This window comes from Furipterus horrens, unplaced genomic scaffold (assembly GCF_987537825.1).
Source record: "Furipterus horrens unplaced genomic scaffold, mFurHor1.1.pri manual_scaffold_4, whole genome shotgun sequence".
Taxonomy (NCBI): Eukaryota; Metazoa; Chordata; class Mammalia; order Chiroptera; family Furipteridae; genus Furipterus; species Furipterus horrens.
This window is the reverse complement of record NW_028327174.1, coordinates 60,287,592-60,311,614: the sequence shown is the minus strand read 5'-3', so window position 1 is coordinate 60,311,614 and position 24,023 is coordinate 60,287,592. Positions and strand designations below refer to the sequence as shown.

General features: G+C 37.9%; 1 protein-coding gene and 1 pseudogene across 2 annotated transcripts in view; both read left to right on the top strand.

Annotated features, from left to right (window-relative positions):
* TAFA2 (TAFA chemokine like family member 2) overlaps positions 1 to 24,023 on the top strand; it is a 467,249-nt gene that overhangs the window by 199,820 nt on the left and 243,406 nt on the right. The window lies entirely within an intron of this gene.
* Positions 8,879 to 9,289, top strand: LOC150012054 (peptidyl-prolyl cis-trans isomerase NIMA-interacting 4 pseudogene; annotated as a pseudogene).

The window sequence follows — 24,023 nt, the reverse complement described above, 5'->3', positions numbered from 1 at the left end:
TCAATTAGAATAGGTTCAAGAGAGAATGTAACCAGAAATTCAGACAGCAAGTACAGATCATTTTTTCAAGCAGTTTTGCTGTAAAAGGGAGCAAAGAAATGAACAAAGCAAGATCAAGAGTTTCTTTTTAAGCAGGGGAGATACAGTCCTTATTGGTGCTAATGGTGAATAGCTGATAGAGGGGAAAACTGACGTATTGAATTTAGAGTTCATGTTAGAAGTTATGACAAATGTTTGGATAGTAGATGATCATGGAGGGCTATAAAAGCCTATGAATGACTTCAGACTGTATATGGTAGGTAAGCAGCTTGAAGCCTTTGTAGACATTTGAACAGAGTAATGACAAAACCTATACATGTGTCTATATTAAAATTTACTGAATTGATTTATAAGCATCATTATCTCGGATAACTCCCCCCACTAAATATAAAAGATGGAAATGTGTCTGCATTGTGAACAGCTCACCTTTAGGTAGATTTAAAATGTGCAGTATAGTATCTTAGCCCATTTAATCCTCCTAAGGAAGGTGGATAATATCATTAACTGCATTTTATAGCTTTGGAAACTGAGGCACAGAGATTAAGCAACTTTTCTTAGGCAACAGCTGTGAGTGGGAGAGCCAATAATGCAACCTAGACAGTCTGGTTTCAGAATAAAGAATGAAGCACCATGTTCTATTGCCTCTCTCCATGGATTGTCTTCTAAATCAAGGGTCCTTGACCTCCAGGCCAGGGGCCTGTACTGGTCTGTGCCTGTGAGGAACTGGGCCACACAGCAGGAGGTGAGCTTGCATGTAATGCACTTGAATCATCCCGAAACCAACCCCCTGCTCCGCCCGGTCCATGGGAAAATTGGAAGCTGGTCCCTGCTGCCAAAAAGGTTCGAGAGTGCATTTCTAAATTATGAATTTCTTTTGGTTCCATTTACAGTTATTCTATAAGGGTTTTTAAAAGTTTACTATTTCCTTCACCAAATTGGTCTACCTCTCCATTTCTATTCTACAAATTATATTTTATTTGTTACAACTCAAATATATCATAATACATGTCATTGTGCATAATTTAGATATTGTATGCACAAATTATGTTTATATACCTATATACCCCATCAATGCGGTGGTTAGATTCAGACTGAAGCAGATTAGAATGCTTTTTTAATAATAATCACTTCATAATTGCCTAATACTTTATTGTTTACTACAAACTATCACATAAACAATTTCATTTACTTCTCATGACAACCCTGTGTGTTAGAATAGATATATTGTTCTTTAAACAGATGAAGAATCAAAGCTGATGGGACCTGGCACAGTGCTTAGCTCAGAGTTGACACTTAATAAATAGTTGAATAAAAGAATAAATAAACAGTGGTCTTTTGTCATAGAGTTCAGAAGAATAGAGCAATAACAGAAAGCTGAGACTCCTGACTGCCATTCTAGGGCTTTTCTCATTATACTGCAGTTGTTTCAGACTTTTTAAAATCTTTATTTTTAAATAAAATGCTTTGGCTTCCAAGTACTAGCAGTTAAATTATAATCAAACTGGTGAGATGAAATTCTTAACTTGCTGCATCTCAATTTAGAGCTGGTTTTTGATTGGAGAGCTGTAGTGATGCCACAGGTAGCAGACATTTCTTTGGGTCAATATCCAATTAATCTCTCAGCAGATTGCTAATAGAGGCTGAATTGTAGGGAGTGCTATTTTGAAGGTGAAATGAATGATGAAAAGATGATTCTCAATTACTGAAATCATTAAAATATTGAGGGTGATTATTTACACATTTAGGGTGTGTTAGTTGTTTGGACTTGGGCACACTCCAGCCTGGATAATTGGTATTTTTCCTTTGTGTATCCTTCTCTCCATTTATTTTAATTGACTATGAGGGCAATATGCTTTCTGGCAATCTAATTTGGAGTACTTCTATATGTTTGCTTCAAGTGATTAGATCTGCCAGATGCCATTCTTGAACTATGTCTGTTCCGGGGGTGGGTAAAGAAGTGTAGCTTCTCACATCTCTCTGTTAACACAAGCTGTGAGTTGGCTCTTATTTCTACTCTCTGAGAAGGTGGGCTGTAACACTCTTTTTGGGTGTGGAAGGCATTTCACTGGTAGTGCTGAGGAGCTTGGTAAAGAGTTGGAGAGTGAGGAGCACATATTTTTATACTCTTGGTTAGCCAGGAGTGATTTCACATAGTCAAGTAACTGTTAGAATGTTATGGGCATTTTCAAAGCCAATGTCATGTACAATTGTTCAAGTTTTGCTCTGGAGAAAAGTTAATGGGAGGACCTGTTTTATCAATATGTCTTAGGCATAAGCCTTTTTTTGTGGGGGAGGAGGTATAACTTTATTTTTGTATGGGGTACATGTTATTATTGTCTTTCTCCTCTATGGATTGCCAAGGCTTTTTTCCACATCTTGAAATAGAGGATACACACAACTTGATTTTAGAATTTTATGCTGCTTCATGAAAATGATGAGCGCAGACCAGAGGACCTTCTTACAGCTAACTCATCTTGGTGCAGAGCATCAAGATGGAATGCTCCTTTTAATTTGTCATATTAAAGAGCACACCATTACAGAACACTATTAAATATCCACCTTAAAATTTTTTTTTCTGGGCCAATACATGTATGTCATGTACTACATGAAAATCATTTGAGCAGCTGAAAATATCCTAATTTTTAAGAAAAAATCTGGTCCTGTCCAGACACCTCTGTACCTTCGTATATACCAAGGTGAGGTTATTTCCTTTGAAATAAGGATGGAAGCTGTATTCCTAAGTGTTAAAGTAGAATGTCTACATGAATTAAAAACCTAGCCTTCCAGCTCCTGCAGAACTCAGAAAGCTCTTGCTCACATAGACTGACTACTGCTGGAGAATGTTTACAATGGTGTTTGAGAAACATTTCCATTCAAGAGAGATAGTAACTATTCAATAAACACTGAGTAGTTTTCTTTTTAATATGCTTTATTGATTATGTTGTTACAGTTGTCCCAATTTCTTTTCCCTCTGCTCCTCTTCACCCAGTGACACCCCTCCCTACAGTTCCCACCCACCTAGTCCATGCCCATTGGTTGTGCATATAGTTCTTCTCAACATCTTCCTGTCTACTCCACTCCCTCCTACTATGCTTCTTAATTCCTCTACCATCTCCCTCCCTTCCCCCCCTCCCCCCTCTCCATTGACCTCCCCCTTGTCTGTTCCCCATACCTATAATTCTTTTTCCACTCTCGTTGCCTACTTAGTTTGCCTTTGTTTTGATTCCCTAGCTTCTGTTGTTGGTTGTTGTGATAGTTTTCATTTTAATGTTCATAGTTTTGATCCTCTTTTTCCTAAACAAGTCCCTTTAACATCTCATATGACAGTGGTTTGGATCTGAGGAACTCCTTTGGTTTTACTTTGTCCTGGAAGCACTTTCTCTCCCCTTCTATTCTGAATGACAGCTTCACTGGATAGAGTAATCATGGCTGTAGGTTTTTGCTTTTCATTACTTTGAATACTTCTTGCCAGTCCCTTCTTGCCTGCAGAGTCTCCTTTGAGAAATCAGCTGATAGTCTAATTGGGACCCCTTTGTACATAATTCTCTTCTTCTCTCTTGCTGCTTTTAAGATTCTCTCTTTAATTTTTGACATTTTGATGATAATGTGTCTTGGTGTGGTTCTCCCTGGGTCCAGTTTCTTTGAAACTCTCTTTGTGCTTCCTGGACCTGTAAGTCTATTTCCTTCCCCAAGTTAGGGAAGTTCTGCTTCATTTTTTTTTCACATAATTTTTAAATTTCTGGTACTTCTTCTTCACCTTCTGGCAACCCTATGATTCGGATGTTGGCCCGCTTATAGCTCTCCCAGAGGTTTCTGAGCCTCTCCTCATTTTCCTCACTTTTTGTTTCTTCTTTCTGCACTGATTGACTGTTTCTTCCCTATGTTCTGATTTGTTGATTTGATCCCTGGTTTTCTTTCCCTCACCACTAGTTTTGTACATGTTTTCATTCATTTCAGCAGGACTAGCCTTCATTTCTTCCCTGTCTTGTTTAAGATCTGCTGTTAGGTCTGTAAGCATTCATATAACCAAAGCTCTGAACTGTGCCTCAGAAAGATTTCCTATCTGCTGCTTCATTAGATTAGATATTTGCTGCCTGGTCAGCTGCCTGATTGGGATCTCTATCACGATCTGTGCCACCCTGACCATTTTGCATTTATCTTTGCTTCCTGGGCAGGGATGTCACACCTCCTACACTATAAGGGGCATAGTCCCATGCCCTCGTCACAACTGGGTGACCCTTCTCACCATACTGTGGCATTTTCTGTGGGGATGGGGGTCCAAGATGGATTCCTGCTGTTCACTGTCCACTAAGAGACTGGGAACCTCCTCCTCCATCCCCACCCCTGCCAGGCTTCACTGTCCAAGGCAATGGGGGTCTGCCTTCCCCAGCATTGGAATCGCAAGCTGATGGGTCTGGTCTGCATCTGGGGATGCTTCCCAGGTGCTTCTTGCCTCCCCTTAAATATGGGTGCCTGTACTTACTGCCATCCTGCCACTGTTGCCGCAGCTGCCACGGCCAGCACAGCTTGACCTCTCTGTCCTGACTTTGCCCCTCCTACCCATCTGGACAAGCACCACTTCTTTATAACTTCATACGTTGGACTTCCATTTATTTTCTGGAACTTCTGGCTATTTCTGGTTTTGCGGTAGTTGTATTCCTTCTTAGTTGTGGAGGGAGATGGAGCATGTCAGTCTAGTCCTCCATCTTGGCTGGAAGTCTCCTGTGTGTGTTTGCCTCTGTCTTAGGCAGAGCTGTTGCTCATGTTATGTTGTAAGGGGCAAAGCCTTAGAGATTCATCAGTACAGGGTGACCTGTTCCACCATGTTGTGGCACTGTATGTGGGGGAGGGGTCTGAGAAGGAACAATGCTGCTTGCCCAGCACTTGCCTCTTTTCCAGGCACTTTTCCAACTTCTGTATGGGACTGGCGCCTCTCTAGATGTTGCCCTGGCTGTGATTCCCAGAGTGGCTGGGTCTGTGGATGTCCTAGGACTGTGGGGGTCCTTTAAACAACTGGACTCTGCTGAGAAACTGGCAGTTTCTGCTTCCACCCCAACCTCCACTGCTTTGCACAGTCCAAGGCAATGAGGCTTGATTTTCCCCGGTTACAGGACCATGAGCTGTGCCATCTGGTGAGGAGCTGGGAACGCTCCCCAGGTGTCCCTCCTGACTTTTTAAACATGTAACTATGCTTTCTGCTGGCCTGCTGCTGCCACTGCTGCTGCTGCTGCTGCTGCTGCTGCTGCTGCTGCTGCTGCTGCTGCTGCTGCCGCCGCCACCACACCATGTCCTCTCTGCCCCAGGTCCGCCCCTCCTACCTGTCTGGATGAGTATTTCTTCTTTATATCTTTGTTTGCTGGACTTCCATGCAGTTTGATTTTCTGGAACTTCCAGCTGTTTTAGTTTTGAGGTAGTTGTATTCCTTCTTAGTTGTGGAGGGAGATGCAACATGTCTGTCTATGCCTCCATCTTGGCCGGAAGTCTAATACTCAATAGTTTTTAAATGCTGTTGCTAGGGCCAAATTACATCACCAGAATACAGCATTCTTGGCTAAAACTTTAGTTTCCTGGTAGAATGCATTTTGATGAGTATAATTAAATGTTATGTCCTTGGCTTTAGTCAGATGCCAAGTTTAGAAACTATTATTTAAAGAGTATCTCTGAAGCAAAATTGCAGTGTACATAGCAGGTGCTTTCAATAAACAAGTTTTGAATTAATGAATGATTTGAAGATGTGAAATACATCTTCAATGTATTCTGCTTCTTAAGATTCTCCACAGGAAGCACCATGTGAAAAAACTCCTCCAAGGGTTTATTATCAGGAGATTTTGTCTTCCCATATGGATTCACATGCTTCTTTTGATATCATTACTCCCAAAATAGCTTCTGATATATTTAAATTTTTAACTTAGTTGTTTTATGTATTTTAATATTATAAAATTCTCTAGACTCTAAATCTTGGAGCACTTTGGAATTCATTTAGTCTATTTCACTATCTGCTGCTTTAAATGCTTCAAATCCTATTGGGGAATGTGGAGGGCATCTATGATAATAAAAGAGAAATTAACAGTAAAATTATTTCCTGCAAACAGCTCCTTCAGGAGAGAGAGAAGGAGGGTGCTTAGTTCAGTCTGGGGCACAGAATTGGGCCATGCTGTCACCCACATTTAACCCCCCCAAAAATGTGGGCACTGCCAGGGAATCATGCAACAACCTGGCCATAACCCAGTGTATCCATCAGAAGCACCAATTCAGTCACCATGGAAGAATACTAAATGAAAGAAGGGTTTTATTGTGGTGGTGATATATAATCTTTGACTTATTTTTTTGTGATTTAAGCCTTAGGGAAATTTATTGATTTTAATTTGGTTCAGCAAACATTTGTTGAGAGTCTCAATTTAAGTTGGGCAATATACCAGAACAGATTTTCCTCCTGAGCTTTCTGAGTGCACTCTGTCATGGGGCAACATTTCTGTGTTTATTCATTTCCTTCTACCAAAGAGACCCTTCATAAGATATCACATTATTTTGTTTACATATTTTGATCATTTACTTTAGGTGGAGGAGCAGCCTGAATAATTTAAGTGCCTTTAGATTAGCATATGCTGGGTTTAGATATTACTGTATTCTCAGAAGTACAGCTTTCGACAGGTCACCTGTTTTTGTTTTTGTTTTTTTAGGAAGGTACAGACTTTCTTGAACTCTGCAGGTTAGTGGCTTGCAGAGGATAATATTTCTAACCAAGACAATCTACATTTTGTCCCAGGCAAAACATAAGCTGTGCATGATACTCAGGCTGTGCAATAATGAGACGAGACCCAGAGAGAAGTACATTTACTTAGTGATGACCTGACCATAACTACTTACTCCTTTGTCCCGGACCTTGATGAATGACTAGCTTGAAATGCAGGTAGAGATCTGTAGAAATAGCACTCATGCTAACGGATACCAGTGGGGCCATTGCTCACCCCATATTGCTTTTTTAATTCAGCTACATGTAAAGGGGACACTGCAAGGAATCACATTATAATTATGAGTTGTGGAGCCTGCTGCACTAAGATTCTTAAAACCACATTGAAAACTTGTTTCCTTTGAATTTTGGAAAAAAAAGGGCATTTTTTGTTCTCATTTATGAACTTGGATGCTTAAAAATTATAGCAGAATTATGATTTTAATGACTTAGTTTATATTTGGAGGAGGAAATTCAGCTACATAAAATGAGTTTCTGAAAGGAAATAATTTGTATGTTTTCTTTTAAGTAATTCCCCATGGTGTGGGTCTTCTGAAGTTTATTTTCTTGACCAAGACAATCACTTTGTAGCAGACGATGGCTTTAGTGCTGGAGAATGTTAGTCTATGACCTTGAAGACATTCTTGTCTTCTCCCTGCTTTTGCTTCTGTCAAGACTAGGAGCAATATAATGTCATATAATTATTCAAAAGTAAAGGATATAGTTTTTAAATATAAAAGAAAATTGGTACACTTTTGACTTTTAGATAATTATGTCTATTTTTTGGCATTTAAAAAATTTTTAAAAATCTCTCTTGTACATATCCTGCTCCTAGAAGTCTGAGAGAAACAACTGTGATGAGGAGGAAGGTGAAAATTACCAATGCATTTGTAGTGACTTGTTCCACCAGAGCTCTGTTGTTGTAAGGACTGCATTTGATTCCTACTTGAATGAAAACCACATACTGAAGATCTAATTGTATTTGTGATTTTATCACTATTGATCAACTAACTACACACACGCACACACATGATTTCATACCATATAAAAACACCTTTTATTTTCTGCAATGAACTGTTGAGAAGGCTGGGTGAGTTTACCCATTGAAGAGGTTAAGTGATTTTTTCCAGGTCTCATGCCCACTAAGTGACAGGCCTTCTTACAGGCCTTAGATCATTTGACTTGGGTCCTGTCACCCCTTCCCTTAAGAAATACACTGAACATGATACAAAAGATGGGTGATCACAGAGCCACTGTGTGTGTACTGTTTATTTAGTGGTTACCAGGGAAAGCCATTCATTATTATTATTAATAACAATATTATTTTTTCTCCTCTAGAGTTTAGGATTAGACGACTGCTGCCCAACACTTCACCTTTTATGGCTCCCAGGAGAGGAAGTATACATTTGCAGAACAAACTTCTGCTGAAGATTATTTGCAAAATATTTCTATGTTCCCTTATTCACTCATAGTTAGGCAATATTATACAAGTCAAAACAAGCCCAATATTCCCCTCAATCCTGGGGCAGGGACCCCTAAGCTCTCAATGCAGGAACCACTTTGTTTGCTTGGATTTCTCTAGTGTCAGACAACATTGTCAGTAAACAGGAATGAAAGGGTGCTTCTAGGGAGTAAATTGCACGATCAGCCAAATTTCCCATTCAAAGCAACTTCCAACCTCTCCCTCTCTCTCAATTAAATTCTAGGACAGTGCTTAAAACTTCAGTTCCTTTCACTTTCCTCAAGTTTAGTCAAGGAGAGTCTGGTTTAAAATACAAAATAGAATAGTCATTTCTACTCCACAGCATATGGCCTTATATTCTAGCTTGCTTGCTAAACACGATCACAATTCTAATAAGACTTGGCAGATACTGCTTTCATTCTGTTACAAAACAAGCATCATGACTTAATTAGGACAAGTTATATAACCACTGAAACGTCCAAATGGTCAGTTCTGTGCCCATTGTTAGGCTATACATAAAGTTATGTCTATGTGTAAGTTTACCTACACTGATTAAATTACTACTGTGATAATTTATTTAAAACCTAAATAATATTTTATGTATTTAAAAAATACAACTGAAGGTACAGCAACTGATACAGTTGAGAGTTCAATATCAAATTCCAAAGATGCCATCCAAAGGAAAAAGCATTTCTGGAAAAGCGGAGAGTTGGGGAGCAGCCTCTGGAAGTGACAGTTCTGACAAGAAGTCTTAGGGTCCCAAAGGTGGTGGCAATGCATTCAGATACATTCTGTGTGAAAAACACGGGAAAAGCATGAAAGCCTTGGGAAAGGTAAAGTCTGGAGTGAGAGTCAGTGCAGTGGCGGCACAGCACAGGGAAGGTCAAGCCAGGCAAGGAGGCGACTTGGGTTGGATGACCGGAGAGTACGGGGTTGGACCATTTGAAGAAGCAGCGCTTGCCTTGTCTGTAAGTGGGCAGGACAGACCTGTGTTTACAGACACTCTGGTTAAGAAGAAATTTGGATATCATATTATTATGGTTGAAGGCAGAAAATAAAATTGCATGGAAGACTGAAAAAAAAAGAACTGAAAATGTTTTTAGAACACTAAAGTCTGTGAAGAGTCCTCATGATTACTTCCTCTTTTGTGGCCTCTAATCTCAATGGGTCTCTAAAAAAAAACACAGAAAGGCTTTAAAAATACATGACAGAAAAAGGCAACTAACTTGCATTTACAGCTTTCTTTTCTTATGTTTGCTAATGTCTTCCCTTAGCTGCTACTAAATAACTGAACCCCTTCTTTTGTGCCTTGTTCAGCGTGGCAGTGGAAAGAGTTACCTGAGTCAGAAGACCTGAGCTTTGCAATCCTTACAGCCTACACTAACAGGCTGTTTCCCCTGTAAGAGTATAAGCTCTATGAAGTCAGCGACTAGGCTCTCTTTTCATTGTTGGTCCTTCAATAGCTATCATAATCTAATATTTGATCCACAAATATGTAATACCTTCTTTGGGCCGGGCATTGTTCTAGATGCTAGTTGATAGCACAGGGAAAGAAACTAACAAAATCCTTACTTTGATGGTGGTTACACTCTAGTGGGAAGATCTATGTGATTAAGTGCCTTGACGGATAATATAGCAGAGTATGTAAAGCTCAGAGCTATAAAGAGTAGTAGGAAAGCCCTTTCTGCTAAACTGACACTTGAGCAAAGCCAGGCATGAGCTGTGTGAATATGTGGGGATAGAGAGTTCAAGGCAGAGTAAGAAGCAAGAGACCCTGGCGTGGTCGGTGTGCCCACAGAACAGTAATAATAATAAACCCGAACAAAATAAGTACACCTGAGCTCATTAGAGGTGTTTGTATTAGGACTTGGGGCTATTAGTGGTATCTGTTTCACAGTGGCTTTAGGCTTGTTTTCAGCCTCTGAACAGGATGTTGTACTGACTTGGCTGGTTCTTAAAGTGCAGGGGCTTCAGACTGATTTCCAGAGGGCTTATTAATAATCCTGGGGACCCGGGACCTCAACTTTCACCCTCCCCCATTTTTATTACTTGGTGATAATAGCAGAACGTGTCCCAGGCAGAGAGTCAGTGGATATCTGAATTGAAGTTTGGGGTTGTTTTCTGCCCCAAGGGTGTCATTTTGGATCACACAGGGTATAAATGGTGGAGTGGAGTTGTGACAGATGTAACTTATTGTGAAGGAAAATACGGGGTTCCGTAGAAAATGCACCGTACTCCAACATTGTGCCTGTAGCTTCCCAATAGTCTATTCCATGGCTGAGCCTTTGCAAACTAGCATGTTGTACTTCCTACTCCACCCAAATGACTGCAATCCAGACGTTGACCTTGTGCTTTCTGAAAGAAGCCTTTCTTCCTTCTTCTTTATTTAATTTAAAGAGTGTTGATCCACAGGGTGGGGAATATAGGTAAAGAACTTTTAAATATATCAAAAGTACCCAAACAGAAAAACAAAACAAAACAAAAAACAAAAACCACCCTTATTTCTCACCCAGTTACTGGTGGGAATCAAGTCATTCTGGAAAGCAGTCTGATAGTATTTAGTGAAATTATGTTAGCATACACTCCATGGCTACTCACCCAGGCCTAGGTATATCCTCTAGAAAATTCTAACCAAGGTAAAGTAATATATTTGAGGATTGTCTTTCTCTCTCATCCATCTATTTTGGTGGTGTTGGGAATAGTACTTGAGAGAGGCAACAAAGACATCTATAACTAGGGAACTAAGAAAGTAAAATGTGCAAGATGTGTGCTTAACAAAGGCACTTCAAGGCAACAAACTAGGTATAAAGAAAGCAACATGAATAGATATTAAGAACCTGGATAGGTATTAAGAGATTAGAAAAAAAGAAATAAAAAAATGAGGTGCATAGTCTAATATATGTTTGTAAATTAAACACATTCATACAAATGTACTATTTTTATAAAGATATGGGCATATTTAAGGACATATAGCAAGCAGTTTAGGGATGGAATATTATGGCAAGGGAGGATTAGAAATAAATTGGAAATTAAGCTAAAACAAGAGAGAGGCCTTACAATGATGATACTGTTCTACAAAGTGAGGAATGTGATTAACTCACTTTCTTGCAGCTAAGGTTCAAAAGGCAAGGAAAAGTTGTGTTCTATTATTTGGAAATTAAAGAGTCTTATCTGAATCTCCTGTACTGTACTGTATTGTGATTCCAAGGACATATTTTTTTGGGGGAAAGAGTATCTGGAATTAATTTACAATTAATTAGCATGAAATACACTGTTATGATAATACATATGAAAGAAAAGAAATTGTTTTCTAAAGCATTAGCGATCATGCTTTTAGTCAGTGTGGCATGTCAAATATTCCTTTATAGAACACAGGGTTGGTAAGACTTGACTACGGAATATGGGACGGAGAATGAACATAGAGGGATATTAATGTTTCCTTCCCTTTTATTTCTTTAATTCCATAATGCTTCCTTTGTGAGACTTCTATTCCAGTCTAGTTCCCCGTGTCTGCATCTTTAACTGGCATCCCTCTGGGTGCCTTTACAGTAGTGATGGAACTGCCCTGGTGGGGGCACTGCCGTGCTCTTACTAGTGCTTTTCATTTGAGATTTTTTCTTTTATTTCCTCTCATTTTCTCTGTTATCTCCCTAACTTTCATTCTATGAATTGTGTTTCCTTTTCCAATACCAATGACACTTTATCCAATTCAGGAAATATTATGGACAGTAAGTACTTAAGTGAGTTGCTGGAACATATATTAATGAGCTCCTTTTGCATTCTTCCTATGTGCTGGCTATATAGATTCACTTAGATTTTGACATTTTTAAAACAGAAAGGGTGAACTTATGCTGCCAGCTTTAAGTTTTGAAATGATGATACAGTAGATGAATCACCATTTCACTAAATTTTCTCTGTTTGACTTTGTTCCTTTTTCATTCAGGTGATAATCTAAAACCTATGGCTTTTGAGCTGTTCTTCAGTGGCTTAATTATAAGACCTTCACTGAAGATCTACTTTCCTTGTTTATCCAATAAGGCAGTGATTACCTTTACCATGCATTAATTCTTCTTAGTTATTGGTTCCTTAAACAAAAATTACTATTTATCTAATTATGTGGTAAGTGCTATGCAGTGGCAAGGTAATTAAACAATGTACAATTACAAAGTACTTGTGTACTTTGGAGGAATTTGTTTGACCAGAATTCATTTTAATAATAATTCACTTGATACCAAAAGAGAACAGCATCAAGTTATTTGTAGGAAAATGGCAAATGTCATTTAGTTTCACATTATAACCTATTATAGTTTAACAATGAAGAAGCAAAGTGTATTCTCCCATGAAAATGAATATCACACGTTCTCCTGGTTACTGGAGAAACTAGGCTCTTGTTTTTTCTGAATGGGAGGCAGCTGCAAGTGTTGAGTGAGGAAATACCAGTCTCTCCATGTGTGCCTAGCTTGAAAGCAATGCAAATGTAGGCAAGAATAGGCAAGATTTAGCAAGCACAGCTAATGCTCACTTGGGACATCAGCTCTTACAGTTTTTTGAAGTATGGCACATAGACTGTGGCATCAGTCACTGTGGGGACTTTGAGCAGGAGGGGGTTCTTTCAAATGTCAATTTCTGGGCTCCATCACCTCCTCTTCTCCAGAGGTTCTATTTCAGTAGCCCTACGTTGAGGCCCCCAAATCTGCCTTCCATCCATGTAGACTTAAATGCTTTGCAAGTGAAATCAAGGCATCTTTAACTTGAGAGACACTAAGCACCATGAAGACAGTCAGGCCTAATGTGTGGGTTTGTTTGGGCACCTGTGGGCTCTTTACTCTTCACTCCCTCCTCCCCCAGAATACTTCTGTCTCTCATAGGTGTATGCTGTTCCCATACCCTCCCCCTTGTTACAGTCATCTTTCTCTTTTCTTTTCAATTTCAAAATACATTTTCATTTTAGAAATTTTAAGTCCCCCAATTAGAGTATTTGTCACAAAATATCGAGACATTACTGGGTGTGATGTATATGAAAAAGGTAGATAAGGATATTGGATTCACCAAATTCTTTTTGGAAGACATTTGGAGAGGATGCTAGGTCTTTTGGAAATCTTCATTCAATTCTGCTTTCAAAATGAAGGTTAACTTAATTGGGCAATTACTCAGGTAGGTGAAGTGTTTTATATACACTGTGCCTTTTAATCCAACAACCTCCTATAGAGAAGAAATATTATTATACTCATTTTCACATGGGAAAATGTGGCACAGAGAAACTAAGTAACTTTTCCAAAGTCACACAGCTCAATAAATATGTATTGCTAAACAAAATCTGGGAGATGAAGAATAATTTTTCCTTCACCTTAGTAGGTTGTTGACTGAGACACCCCCTGTAATAAAAGATTAATTAACAGTAAAAAAACCAATAGAAATTTAATAATATGTATACCTCCTGTGTACATGGGAGAGATACCCAGGAAAAGAGTAACTCCCTGAAATGGCCCAAGCCTCCACTTTAAATACTATGTCTAGCTAAGGGCAAAAGATGATTTTGGGGAAATGGGGGCCCCAGTTATGGGAGGTTACCAGGCAAAACACAATAATCAAAGGTATGGTTGTTATGTAGATTGAAGCCCATGCCTTTCTCATGGATAAGAATTTATAGAAATTTAGAATCTTCCTCTTCCAGTACAGAGAAGGAAGCACTCATATAAATGGAGACTTCCCTTATAAATGTAACTTCTCAGTTTTCAGAGCTTCTACTATGTCTGCTGTGTCTTAAAATTCATCAGCCTAAAATAATAATACTTATGCCAAAGAGACATACTTCAGGGCAACTTCTGCTTCCCTTCATTTCTTCTGAGCACCTTGATCATGGTCCAAGTTGTAGAAATGCTTTTATGATTCTTATAAAAAAAAAACTCTTAGTCTGAAAGAAGGCGGATCCTTAGTCTCCTGAAATCTGTGTTAGAATTTTCTTCTTTCCCTCTTTGTGTCCTCCCTCCCCGTCTCCCCATCAGAGGGTGTCTGAGAACTGATCAAAAGAATGAGGACACCACTGTGTTTGCATTATTAGAGTCTGGCTGAAAGGAAGACAGCTGTTCTCAAAAGTGGCTATTTTGCATTGATTTATTTTACAGTGACAGAAACAAAGTGAAAGAATGGCTGCACATTCTAGGAAAGGACAAAGACGTGTATAATTAAGTGAATGCAACTGAGAGAAAGCTAGGCTTTTAAAAAGAGTGACGCTTTTACTTCGTTGGTCTACCAACTGTAAGACATACAAATATAATTTTATTCTTTTTAAAGGCATGTACAGGGTTACTGAATGAGTTTCACAAAAGAAGAGGTTTCCGCCAGACAGGGCTTGCTTACAGCAGCACAGCCATTATCTGGATTTGGCAATGGAAGCCACCAAAGCCAGTGCACACTTGGTGAGCGGCACCAAGCAGGAAAGTCAAACAATAAAGTGTTTTTGTTTCATAATACGTGATAACTCTTTATAATATTTTTAGCATGCATGTAAAAAACATAGACCATCTTTCAGGGAAGGAAATACTTAATATTAAAAGTACTTATTTGCTATTAGCAACTTGGAACCATTCCAAAATTTAGAGACAAAATATTTAATTTATCCAAAATTCTTGCTAAGAGAATTGAAATGCTGATCACATCAACATTTAATAAGGCTTAGGCAGAAAAGTTTACTTGAGTCTTTCATTTGGGATTTAAGTATATTTAGTTTGTAATGCAAATTCATATGAAAAGTTGCAAAATGTTTTGGGCTTAGAATGATTTTTAAATGATCTCATTTACTTGATAATTGGCTCATAATGCACATTGCTGACCCGTGTGAGGGGGAAGAAAAATTTCCTTCTCTTTCCTCCTTGTTTGTCTGGCTGGTCTAGTATTCAAATTAACATGAGACAGATTAACAGAAGAAAGTAACTAAATTTAATTTCCTACATACATATAGGGGTTCTATAAGAATTTGGGCTTCAAGGACAGTTGAGGCTCATATGTCATTCTGTGTGGAGGAGAGGGAGGAAAGAGTCCAGGACTTCAAAGGAAAGCAAGCAATTCATAGGTAAGTGAGAAAGAGCAAACATTTGGTAAACACATTCTTGCTGGGTCACACAGACATGGGACACAGAATGGAGTCTAACAAACAGACTTTCTAGGTTTCCCTGTCTGCTGCACTTGGTTCACGTTCTGACGAGATGGCAGCTACCTTCTAGGAGCAGGTTTTTCTACCTTTTTACTTTTTTAGGCAGGTAAGAGGGAGATAAAAAGTTCTTGAGTTTGTTGGGCTTTAATGGTCTTTAGCTTGAAATAATCGGTATGCCATGGTGGCACATTATGGGGAGATTTATTCTGAATCCCTTCAGTTTCTTAAAAATAATAACCAGCTTAAAATAATATCCTCCAAAAGGTATACTTTGGGGTGACAAACTCTGCTCTTCCTGACCAGATTCAAAGTAAAAGCTGATTTAGACTATTCTGTTCTGTGTCCCATCGTCTGTGTGATTCTTTATACCTGCTAGGAGGGTCCACTTGAAATTTGTTTTTGTGATTTTTTATTTCCAGAGTTAAGTATGCTAAAAAATAAACTGAAGCATATTAACAACTATGAGTTTAATTGAGCAAAAATCAATTCCAATCTGGCAGTGCCAAACTGGGAGTGGTTAGAAGCCATTTACCTATTGGAACCAGATGTGGAAATCAAGAAAGGAAATTATTTGATTGACTACAGCTCAATGCCTAGTTAGCTGTTTGTGATTGGCTGTCCTTAGGTTTTGATTTTGTGACCTTGAGTTATTTACAGGTTTCTTACACCCCTGTAGCCTTAGAGCAACCTCAGTCTGATGGCTTTCTTGTTTAATTAATTTAGCAGTAACAACACAGTTTGTGGGGAAGAAGCATATTGCCTTTTGATTGGGTACTAATGAGTCCAATAGTGGCTCAATGAAGAAGTTAAAAAGACATATCATCTTTGACTTGTTCATCTATAAGTGATTATTCAAGCCAACAAAAGGGGAAACTGGTTTTTAAAGGTTTATTTTTGATTCCCACTTGGTATTTCAGGGTGGGGCTCCCAATGCCTAGAATCACCCCTGCCTCTGCACCAGCTTCAGCCTGGGGGTTTGCATTTGTAATAACCACTAAATCCTCCCCAAATGATTGACTGTCTAGATGTTTGCAAGTAACTTTTTCTTAAGCTTATACAGTACTGTTAATTGGTAGTACATGCTTAGCTGTTACTTGGATGACCTCGTGATAATGGAGGCTTTTTCTTTTCTTTCCTTTTTAACCAGGGAGTCAATTTGCAAAAGTTAAAGAAAGAAAAAGACCTTTCTCCCATTTATGTAGCACACAGATTGTTTTTTTTCCACCAAAGGAAACTGCAATGGTTAATAATTTAAATGCCAGTCTCCCTGCAAGTCTTTAATCACGTGTACTGTAGAGACTGGATTACATTCTGCTGTGAGCATTGCTACTGTAACAGTGTGAATTGCACTTTTAATTTTTCTTCCTATCTGACAGCACATCTAATTACACTCTGTAAGATCTGTTTTAAGTGGTACTTAAACCAGGTCTTGGCTATTGTGAATAATGCCACTATGAACACAGGAGTGCATATATTCTTTCAAATTGATTTTTTTTTTTTTGATTCTTAGGATATATTCCAAGAAGTGGTATTGCTTGGTCAGAAGGCAGATCCATTTTTAACTTTTTGAGGAAACGCCATACTGTTTTCCACAGTGACTGCACCAGTCTGCACTCCCACCAACACTGCACTGGGGTTCCCTTTTCTCCACATCATTGTCAGTACTTGCTGTTTGTTGATTTATTGATGATGACCATTCTGACAGGTGTGAGGTGATATCTCATTGTGGTTTTAATTTGAATCTCTCTGATGATTAGTGACATTGAGTATTTTTCCATATGTTTATGGGCCATCTGTGTGTCCTCTTTGGGGAAGTATTTACTCTTGTCTTTTGCCCAGTTTTTAATCGGGCTGTTTGTCTTCCTGGTGTTGAATTGTATAAGTTCTTTATATATATTTTGTAGATTAATCCCTTATCAGCTGTATAATTGGCAAATATGTTCTCCTGTACAATGGGTTTCCTTTTCATCATGTGGATGATTTCTTTTGCTGTGCAGAAGAAGCTTTTTAGTTTGATGTAGTTCTATTTGTTTATATTTCCTTTGTTTCCCTTGCCCTAGGAGATATATTGGCAAAAATTTTGTTATGATAGATGTCTGAGATTTTATTGTCTAAGTTTTCTTCTAGGGTTTTTATGGTTTTGTGACTTACATTTAAAGCTTTTATTCATTTTGAGTTTATTCTTGTGTATGCCCAAGTTCCCATCATTAGATGAGTGGATTAAAAACTGTGGTATATTTACATAATAGAATACTACATGGCCATAAGAAAGGAGGAAATCTTACCCTTTGTGCAGCATGGGTGGACCTGGGGATTATCGTGCTAAGTAAAACAAGCCAGTCAGAGAAAGACAAATACTATATGATCTCACTTACATGTGGAATCTAATGAGCAAAATACATGTAAACTGATAAACAAAATAGAAACAGTGGCGTGGATACATGAAACAGACTAACAGCTGTCAGAGGTGAGGGGGTGGAGGAGGTGAATGGATGAAAGAAGGTGAAGGTATTAGCCAAAGATCATATGTGCATGACTCATAGACACAGATGACAGTACAGTGATGGCCAGAGAGAAGGGGGAGGGGAGCTGGGTGGAGGTGGGCAAAGGAGAGGAAAGGGGGACATCAGTAATTGTGTCAACCATAAAAATAAAGTTAAAAAATGACACTTTAACCATTGAAAGATATCTACAGAAAAGCAAAGATTAAATAAGCACTAAAAATTATATCATCAAATCATCTTAATTCAACCATCCCCTTTGTTGCATTTGAAATGTAATAACACGTTTTGTTTTTACTGGGCTAATCTTCAATAAAACTGGAGTGGCCAGGAACTACTGATTAGAATGGTAGTGAGAGACAAGAGCCAACTTTTTCTTGCTTTGAACTTATTCAGTCACTTAAATTTACATATCTGAGTATTTAGAAATGTTTTTCTACCACTAAAATTCCTTCTGAATTTTCTCAGACTTACATATTTGGCAATAATAGTGAATAGGACAGGAACATTCTTTTGTTAATTACACAGAAATTGGAAGATGGAATCACACATCCCTTTTTTAAAAGTATATTTTATTGATTATATTGTTATAATAGTTCCAATTTTTTCCCCTTTGCTCCCCTCTGGCCAGCACCCCCCACCCCCAGCAATCTCACCCACCCAGTCCATGCCCATGGGTTGTGCAAACAAGTTCTCTGGCTTCTCTCTTTCCTATATTATTATTATTTTAAAAAATAATTTTTTATAACAATAAAAAATAACAATCCCCCCCCTCTCAGACTTAAGACCCTTTATAATCTTATAGAGGACAATGGGTGACACTCTCATGCTCCTCTAGCTGCTTCAAGCTGGACATGGTCATTGTCCCACCTATCCTTGGGTTCAGAAATCCCTAATATGAGTGGGGGTGTGGAGGGGAGGGTGGCCTTTCAACATGGGGGAGGATCTTGTAGACTCCAGGTCAGTTGGCTGTCCCCGGACCACAGCGTGCTTGGTTTAACAGGCTGGCATCCTTGTTGTATTCTGGGGGCAACAGATTTGGCAACAGGGTTAAAAGACATCATTTAATCCATAACCACTAGATGACAAAAGGCAGGTATTAATTTTTCAATGTCCTACATTAGGGAAAAAAGGGCTTCTTTGGATGAAGGTGTGCCAGGCACCTCACACCTGTCCAAAACCTTTTTGCCCACTATACTTAGTTTGTGCTGAGGGAAATATTTTAGGTTTCCCCCCCTCTCAGACCTCTGGGCTCTTTCTGTCCAAGCCATTAGGATAGAAAAGAGAAACCAGTATTAAAGTGAAGCCTACAGACCACCGCATTCTTCACCAACCCAGCCACTTAGTTCAGCCAAACCATTGAGTCTCAGGAGGCAGCGATGCAGACAGGATTAAGTGAGGCCTATACATACAGACAATCACTCAGGTAATGAGATCATAGGCTTATGCCCTTTGAAAAGAGAAAACACATGTTAATTTATGTAACATAACCCACAACCAGTCTCTAAATCTGTAAGACTGTCTTATTGAAAAGACATCCAGTTGCAAGGCATTTGACATTCTTCTTGCTTATAAATTAAGCATCTTCGATGATACCACAGGCATAGTTTAACTTGAATCACACATCTCTTAATGGCAATAGGTCACATTTCTTTCTTGTTCTTTGTCTTGCTTAGTATTTTTCTGTTTCTGCCCTAATTTTTGATATAGTTAACACAATAGCTAGTCTGTTCACTAGAGCATCATTATGTTTGCATACCTAATTCACATTCTTGTTGTTTTCTCTTTTTTTTATTTAGGAGAGTTTTAATAAGAATTTTTATTGTATCAATGAAGTTCTTTTTCCAGACACCTAATGATTTTGATTGCTATTACAAACCATCCTTTAGTTTAAAGCTTGGTTCTCAAATCTGGTTGTACATTTGGAGCTGTAGGAAACAACTGATGGCCGACTCCCACCCCTCCAAGCTTATAATTTAATTAGTATTGGTGCAGCTGGAGTCGAGGGATTTTAGAACTGCCCAGATTCTAATGTGTAGCTAAGTCTGAGAACTGCTGTTCTCAAGGGATAATCAGGTTTCCTTTAAGGAGTTCTCTGTTAACACAGTGGTTTCTAACTTACCTGCACATTGGAATCACCTGGGAGCTTCAAAAAATAATAATGCTTGTGCCTGACTCACAGAGGTTGTTATTTAAGTGCTCCGCATTTGGAACGTTAAACAATTCCCCTGTGATTCTTATATGAAGACAAGTTTGGGAACCACTGTGTTAAGGTCTAATTAAAAAAAATCTAAATGATATTTTCAAAGGAAATTGACATATATATGTTTGCAACATGTAGTCATTCCTGGAGGATGTGTACTTGATTATTATAAGATATGCAATATTATTTCTTCTAGGCTGTTGATGTTATGTAAGTACACTTGGAACTCATAACATTTTTTGTGATGCACTTTTAATTTGCATTCATATGTATGTTCCTCAGTAGAAGAAGTGGATCCCAATGACCTCTATTAACAGTATCTATAATCTTACCTATGACATATGTATAAAAACATGCATTTTTAAAATGGGTTTATGGGTTTGAAAAGGAAAGAACAAGATTGTTCTTTTATATAGTTCATGGTAATATTTTTATCTGGGGTGGTAATACAGTATAGTAAGTGTTTTTTTTCTGGTACTAGCATTTGAATTGGTTATTGAATATGCGGGAAAATCAGTTCTAAATATGAGTTTGATTTGGGCCACTAGATTTTTGTGTAAGGTAGATCCTCTACTTCCTTATCATGTTTTTAAACTCTCTGTAATCCAGTGGACCCCAGTTTTATGCTTATCTCTGTTTAAAAAAACCACACACACAACAAAATTCAACTGAGTAAATTTAAAGATCAAATTGGCTTTATTAATGATTCATGGATTGGGCAGCCTCTAATCTACCAAATAGAAAGCTCCAAGGAGCCGCACAAAGTAGAAGGAAGGCATTTATAGGCAAAAAGGGGCAGGATAAGGAAGAAGAGGGTTACCTTGTTTCCCTTAGGTGGACAGGCAGGGGTCTCTCTGGCAGGCTACCTCCCTAGTGCTGACTGGATAAGAGTACATTCCTGAAGAGACTTGAACTGCAGTTAGGTTAGGTGGTAAGGCTTGGTTTGGTGATTTGGGCTTAGAACAAGTGATTCCATTTGGGGCCCTGCTGTCCTTTATTTATTTATTTAATTTTTAAAATACCTCCTACTTTCCCTAAGATATTTGCTTATGTGTTTTCGAAGCTCATCTTTTGCAGCCCAGCTGCTTCTCCAGATGATTTGCTGCTGCCAGTAATCTGTTTCCAATGACCAGGTTTTATTTTCTTTTTCTTTTTTTCATTTCTTTTCTTAAGGTACTAGTCCTTTGATCATTTAAAAAAGTAATTCTACTTGTTTTTTCTCTAGTACAGATTCTTCCTTTTTGTCCCCCCCCCTTTTTTTCCTGCTTATTCCGTTTCCTATTTCTAGCTTCCTTAAATTGTCCAGACCTAATACTTTTATACCATGCCTGTCAGGCAGGGTTTAGCCAAGAAAACAGCATTCACTCTTAATTTCTAAGTATGAAGATTTTAATACAAGGACTTAGAACTCATACAACTTTGAAAGGGCTGGGAAAGTGAAATTATTACCAATTTGGTGTATCTTGTAACTAAACTAATTTGAGGTCTTTTCTACTTTTCCTTCCTTATAGGAAATGCTGATGCCTTAGTCCAGTTGCTTGACCTTTCTTTATATTTTATTGTTGTTCTATTACAGTTGTCCCAATTTCCCCCCATTACTCTCCCCTGCCCCCCACCCTCACTCCCACAGTCTATCCTGATCCTGTTATCCATGTCCATGGGTTCTTTATAACTTCTCCTTGACTATATCCTTTCCCTTCTTTCCTCCCTTATCCCTCCCCCCTTTCCCCTCTGGTTGATGTCAGTTTGTTCCTTATTTCCATGCCTCTGGTTCCATTTTGCTTTTTTGTTTTGTTCATTAGGTTCCTCTTATAGGTGAGATCATATGGTGTTTGTCTTTTACCACTTGGCTTATTTCACTTAGCATAGTACTTTCCAATTCCATCCATGCTGTTGCAAAAGGTTCCTTCTTCCCTTCTTTTTAAATTATTTTTGAGTTCCTTCTTTCTGTTGCATAGTATTCCATTGTGTAAATGTAACAGTTTTTTGATCCATTCATTTACTGATGGGCACTTAGGCTCTTTCTAGCACTACTAAGCTATTATAAATAGCGTTGCTTTGAACATAGGGGTGCATAGGTTCTTTTGAATTGGTGTTTCAGGATTCTTAGGGTATAATCCCAGCAGTGGAATTGGTTTATTTCTTATATTCCAAGTGTGTTAATCCTCTTTTGTTTACTTAAATTTTGCCTATCCATTTCAGCCAGTTTTTTCTTATCACATTTATAGCTTCTGACATTGTATTTTTGCTTAGGAAGTCATTATTTCTAACAGGTTCAGTATTTGGGGAACAAAAATGTTCAGACATAATAAATTTTATTAAGAAAATTGGATCCTTCAATTAATTTGTAGTTCCAAGTAAGTTTTATTAAGTGCAGTTTTAGCTATTTTTAGTTCTGTTCTGTTTTGATGATATCTATCAGTGGTCTCTAATATTAATTAAATGATTGATTTTTAATTTATTTATTCTTTTTATTCTTAGTGTCAAAATAAAAAGAAAGGACATTTTATTATGTGTATATATATATATATGCATATGAAAAAAGACAGGAATTTGGTGTACCACTAGGTTAAAAGGGCAGAATAAAAATATTCTCAGGGTTGAAATAGTAGTCGAACTTTTGCTTTGACTCTATGCTTCTAGCCTGGCTGTTAAGGTTTTTAACAGTCTGACTGTATGTTCTTTCCCATCCTATCTCTGAGCATATCTCTTTATTAGCCCTTTGCTTTAGCCATATTGGATTTCTTGATATCTTCTGAACATATTACAACTTAATTTTCATGCATTTGTGTCTTTGTTCTCATAATTCCATCTGTATGAAACATCCCTTTGTCTCCTTCTTTGCCTTGTGAATTGTACTCCTCTAAAAGACCAAGTTCAAATGTATATTGAGTTCTTGATCCCTCAAGCTTAGTGAATATCCCCTTCCTTTGTGCTGTTATATCATTAGTTTTGTATTCTTCAAAGAGTATTTACCACATTATCTTATACAACTTTTCTCTATTAGACTGAGTTAATCAGGGTATGTTTTGATTTATTTTTCACTCAGTACCTAGTAGATCTTTTACTAGAGATGCTTACCGATGCATGCCTTTTATGTATTGTCCTGTCACACAATGCATAAAATTAGATTTTGGCAAGCAGACCAGGTCCTTAATTTTTGAAGTACTCTAATAGTCACAAACTGGCTTAGGATTCTCCTCTTCAGCCATTGGATATGTCTCCAGACAGCCTATATTAAGTAGTTGCTTCTCATATCTTTTGTAGTCTCATTAATGGATAGTAGTAGACTCCAAATTTAGGAAGAGAAAATAGTTTAAAGGAGATTTTTAAAAAGGAATATTTTTTAACCTTAAAATTTATTAGTATATGAATATATCTTTTTTTATTAATAATAAATGTATATTGTCCAATCATAAAGCATTTGTTGATTATTTATGGTGGCATTTTTATACTAGAAACCCTAGAATACACCATGGCTATCAAGACATTTCTTGTGTTAAAGAATATCTAATTTACTTAGAAGGAGAAGGGGAAAGAAATAACACTTGGTAAGCATTTCCTGTATGATAGTCACTTTCTTTTGTACTTCACATACATAGTTGTTGTTAATACTCACAACCATACTGTTTCATTGATGAACAAATACGTCTCAAAGTAGTTAATGAACTTCCTCAGGGCAACCTAGCTTGTGAGGGGCAGAGAAAGAATTTGAAATCAGCCACTTTTATGTGTCTCTAAAGCCAACATGCTGGTTCCAGATATCTCTAGTAAATGTGAGAGTTTATAGAAGTATGACTTTTAGGGCAAATTTCTTAACTTCTTTTCACTATCAGTTTACTACTATAATTACTACTACTACTACTATAATTAATTGAAATAATTATCCTCATACCAACTCAACTGCATAGCATTGTTTCAATGATTGACTAAGA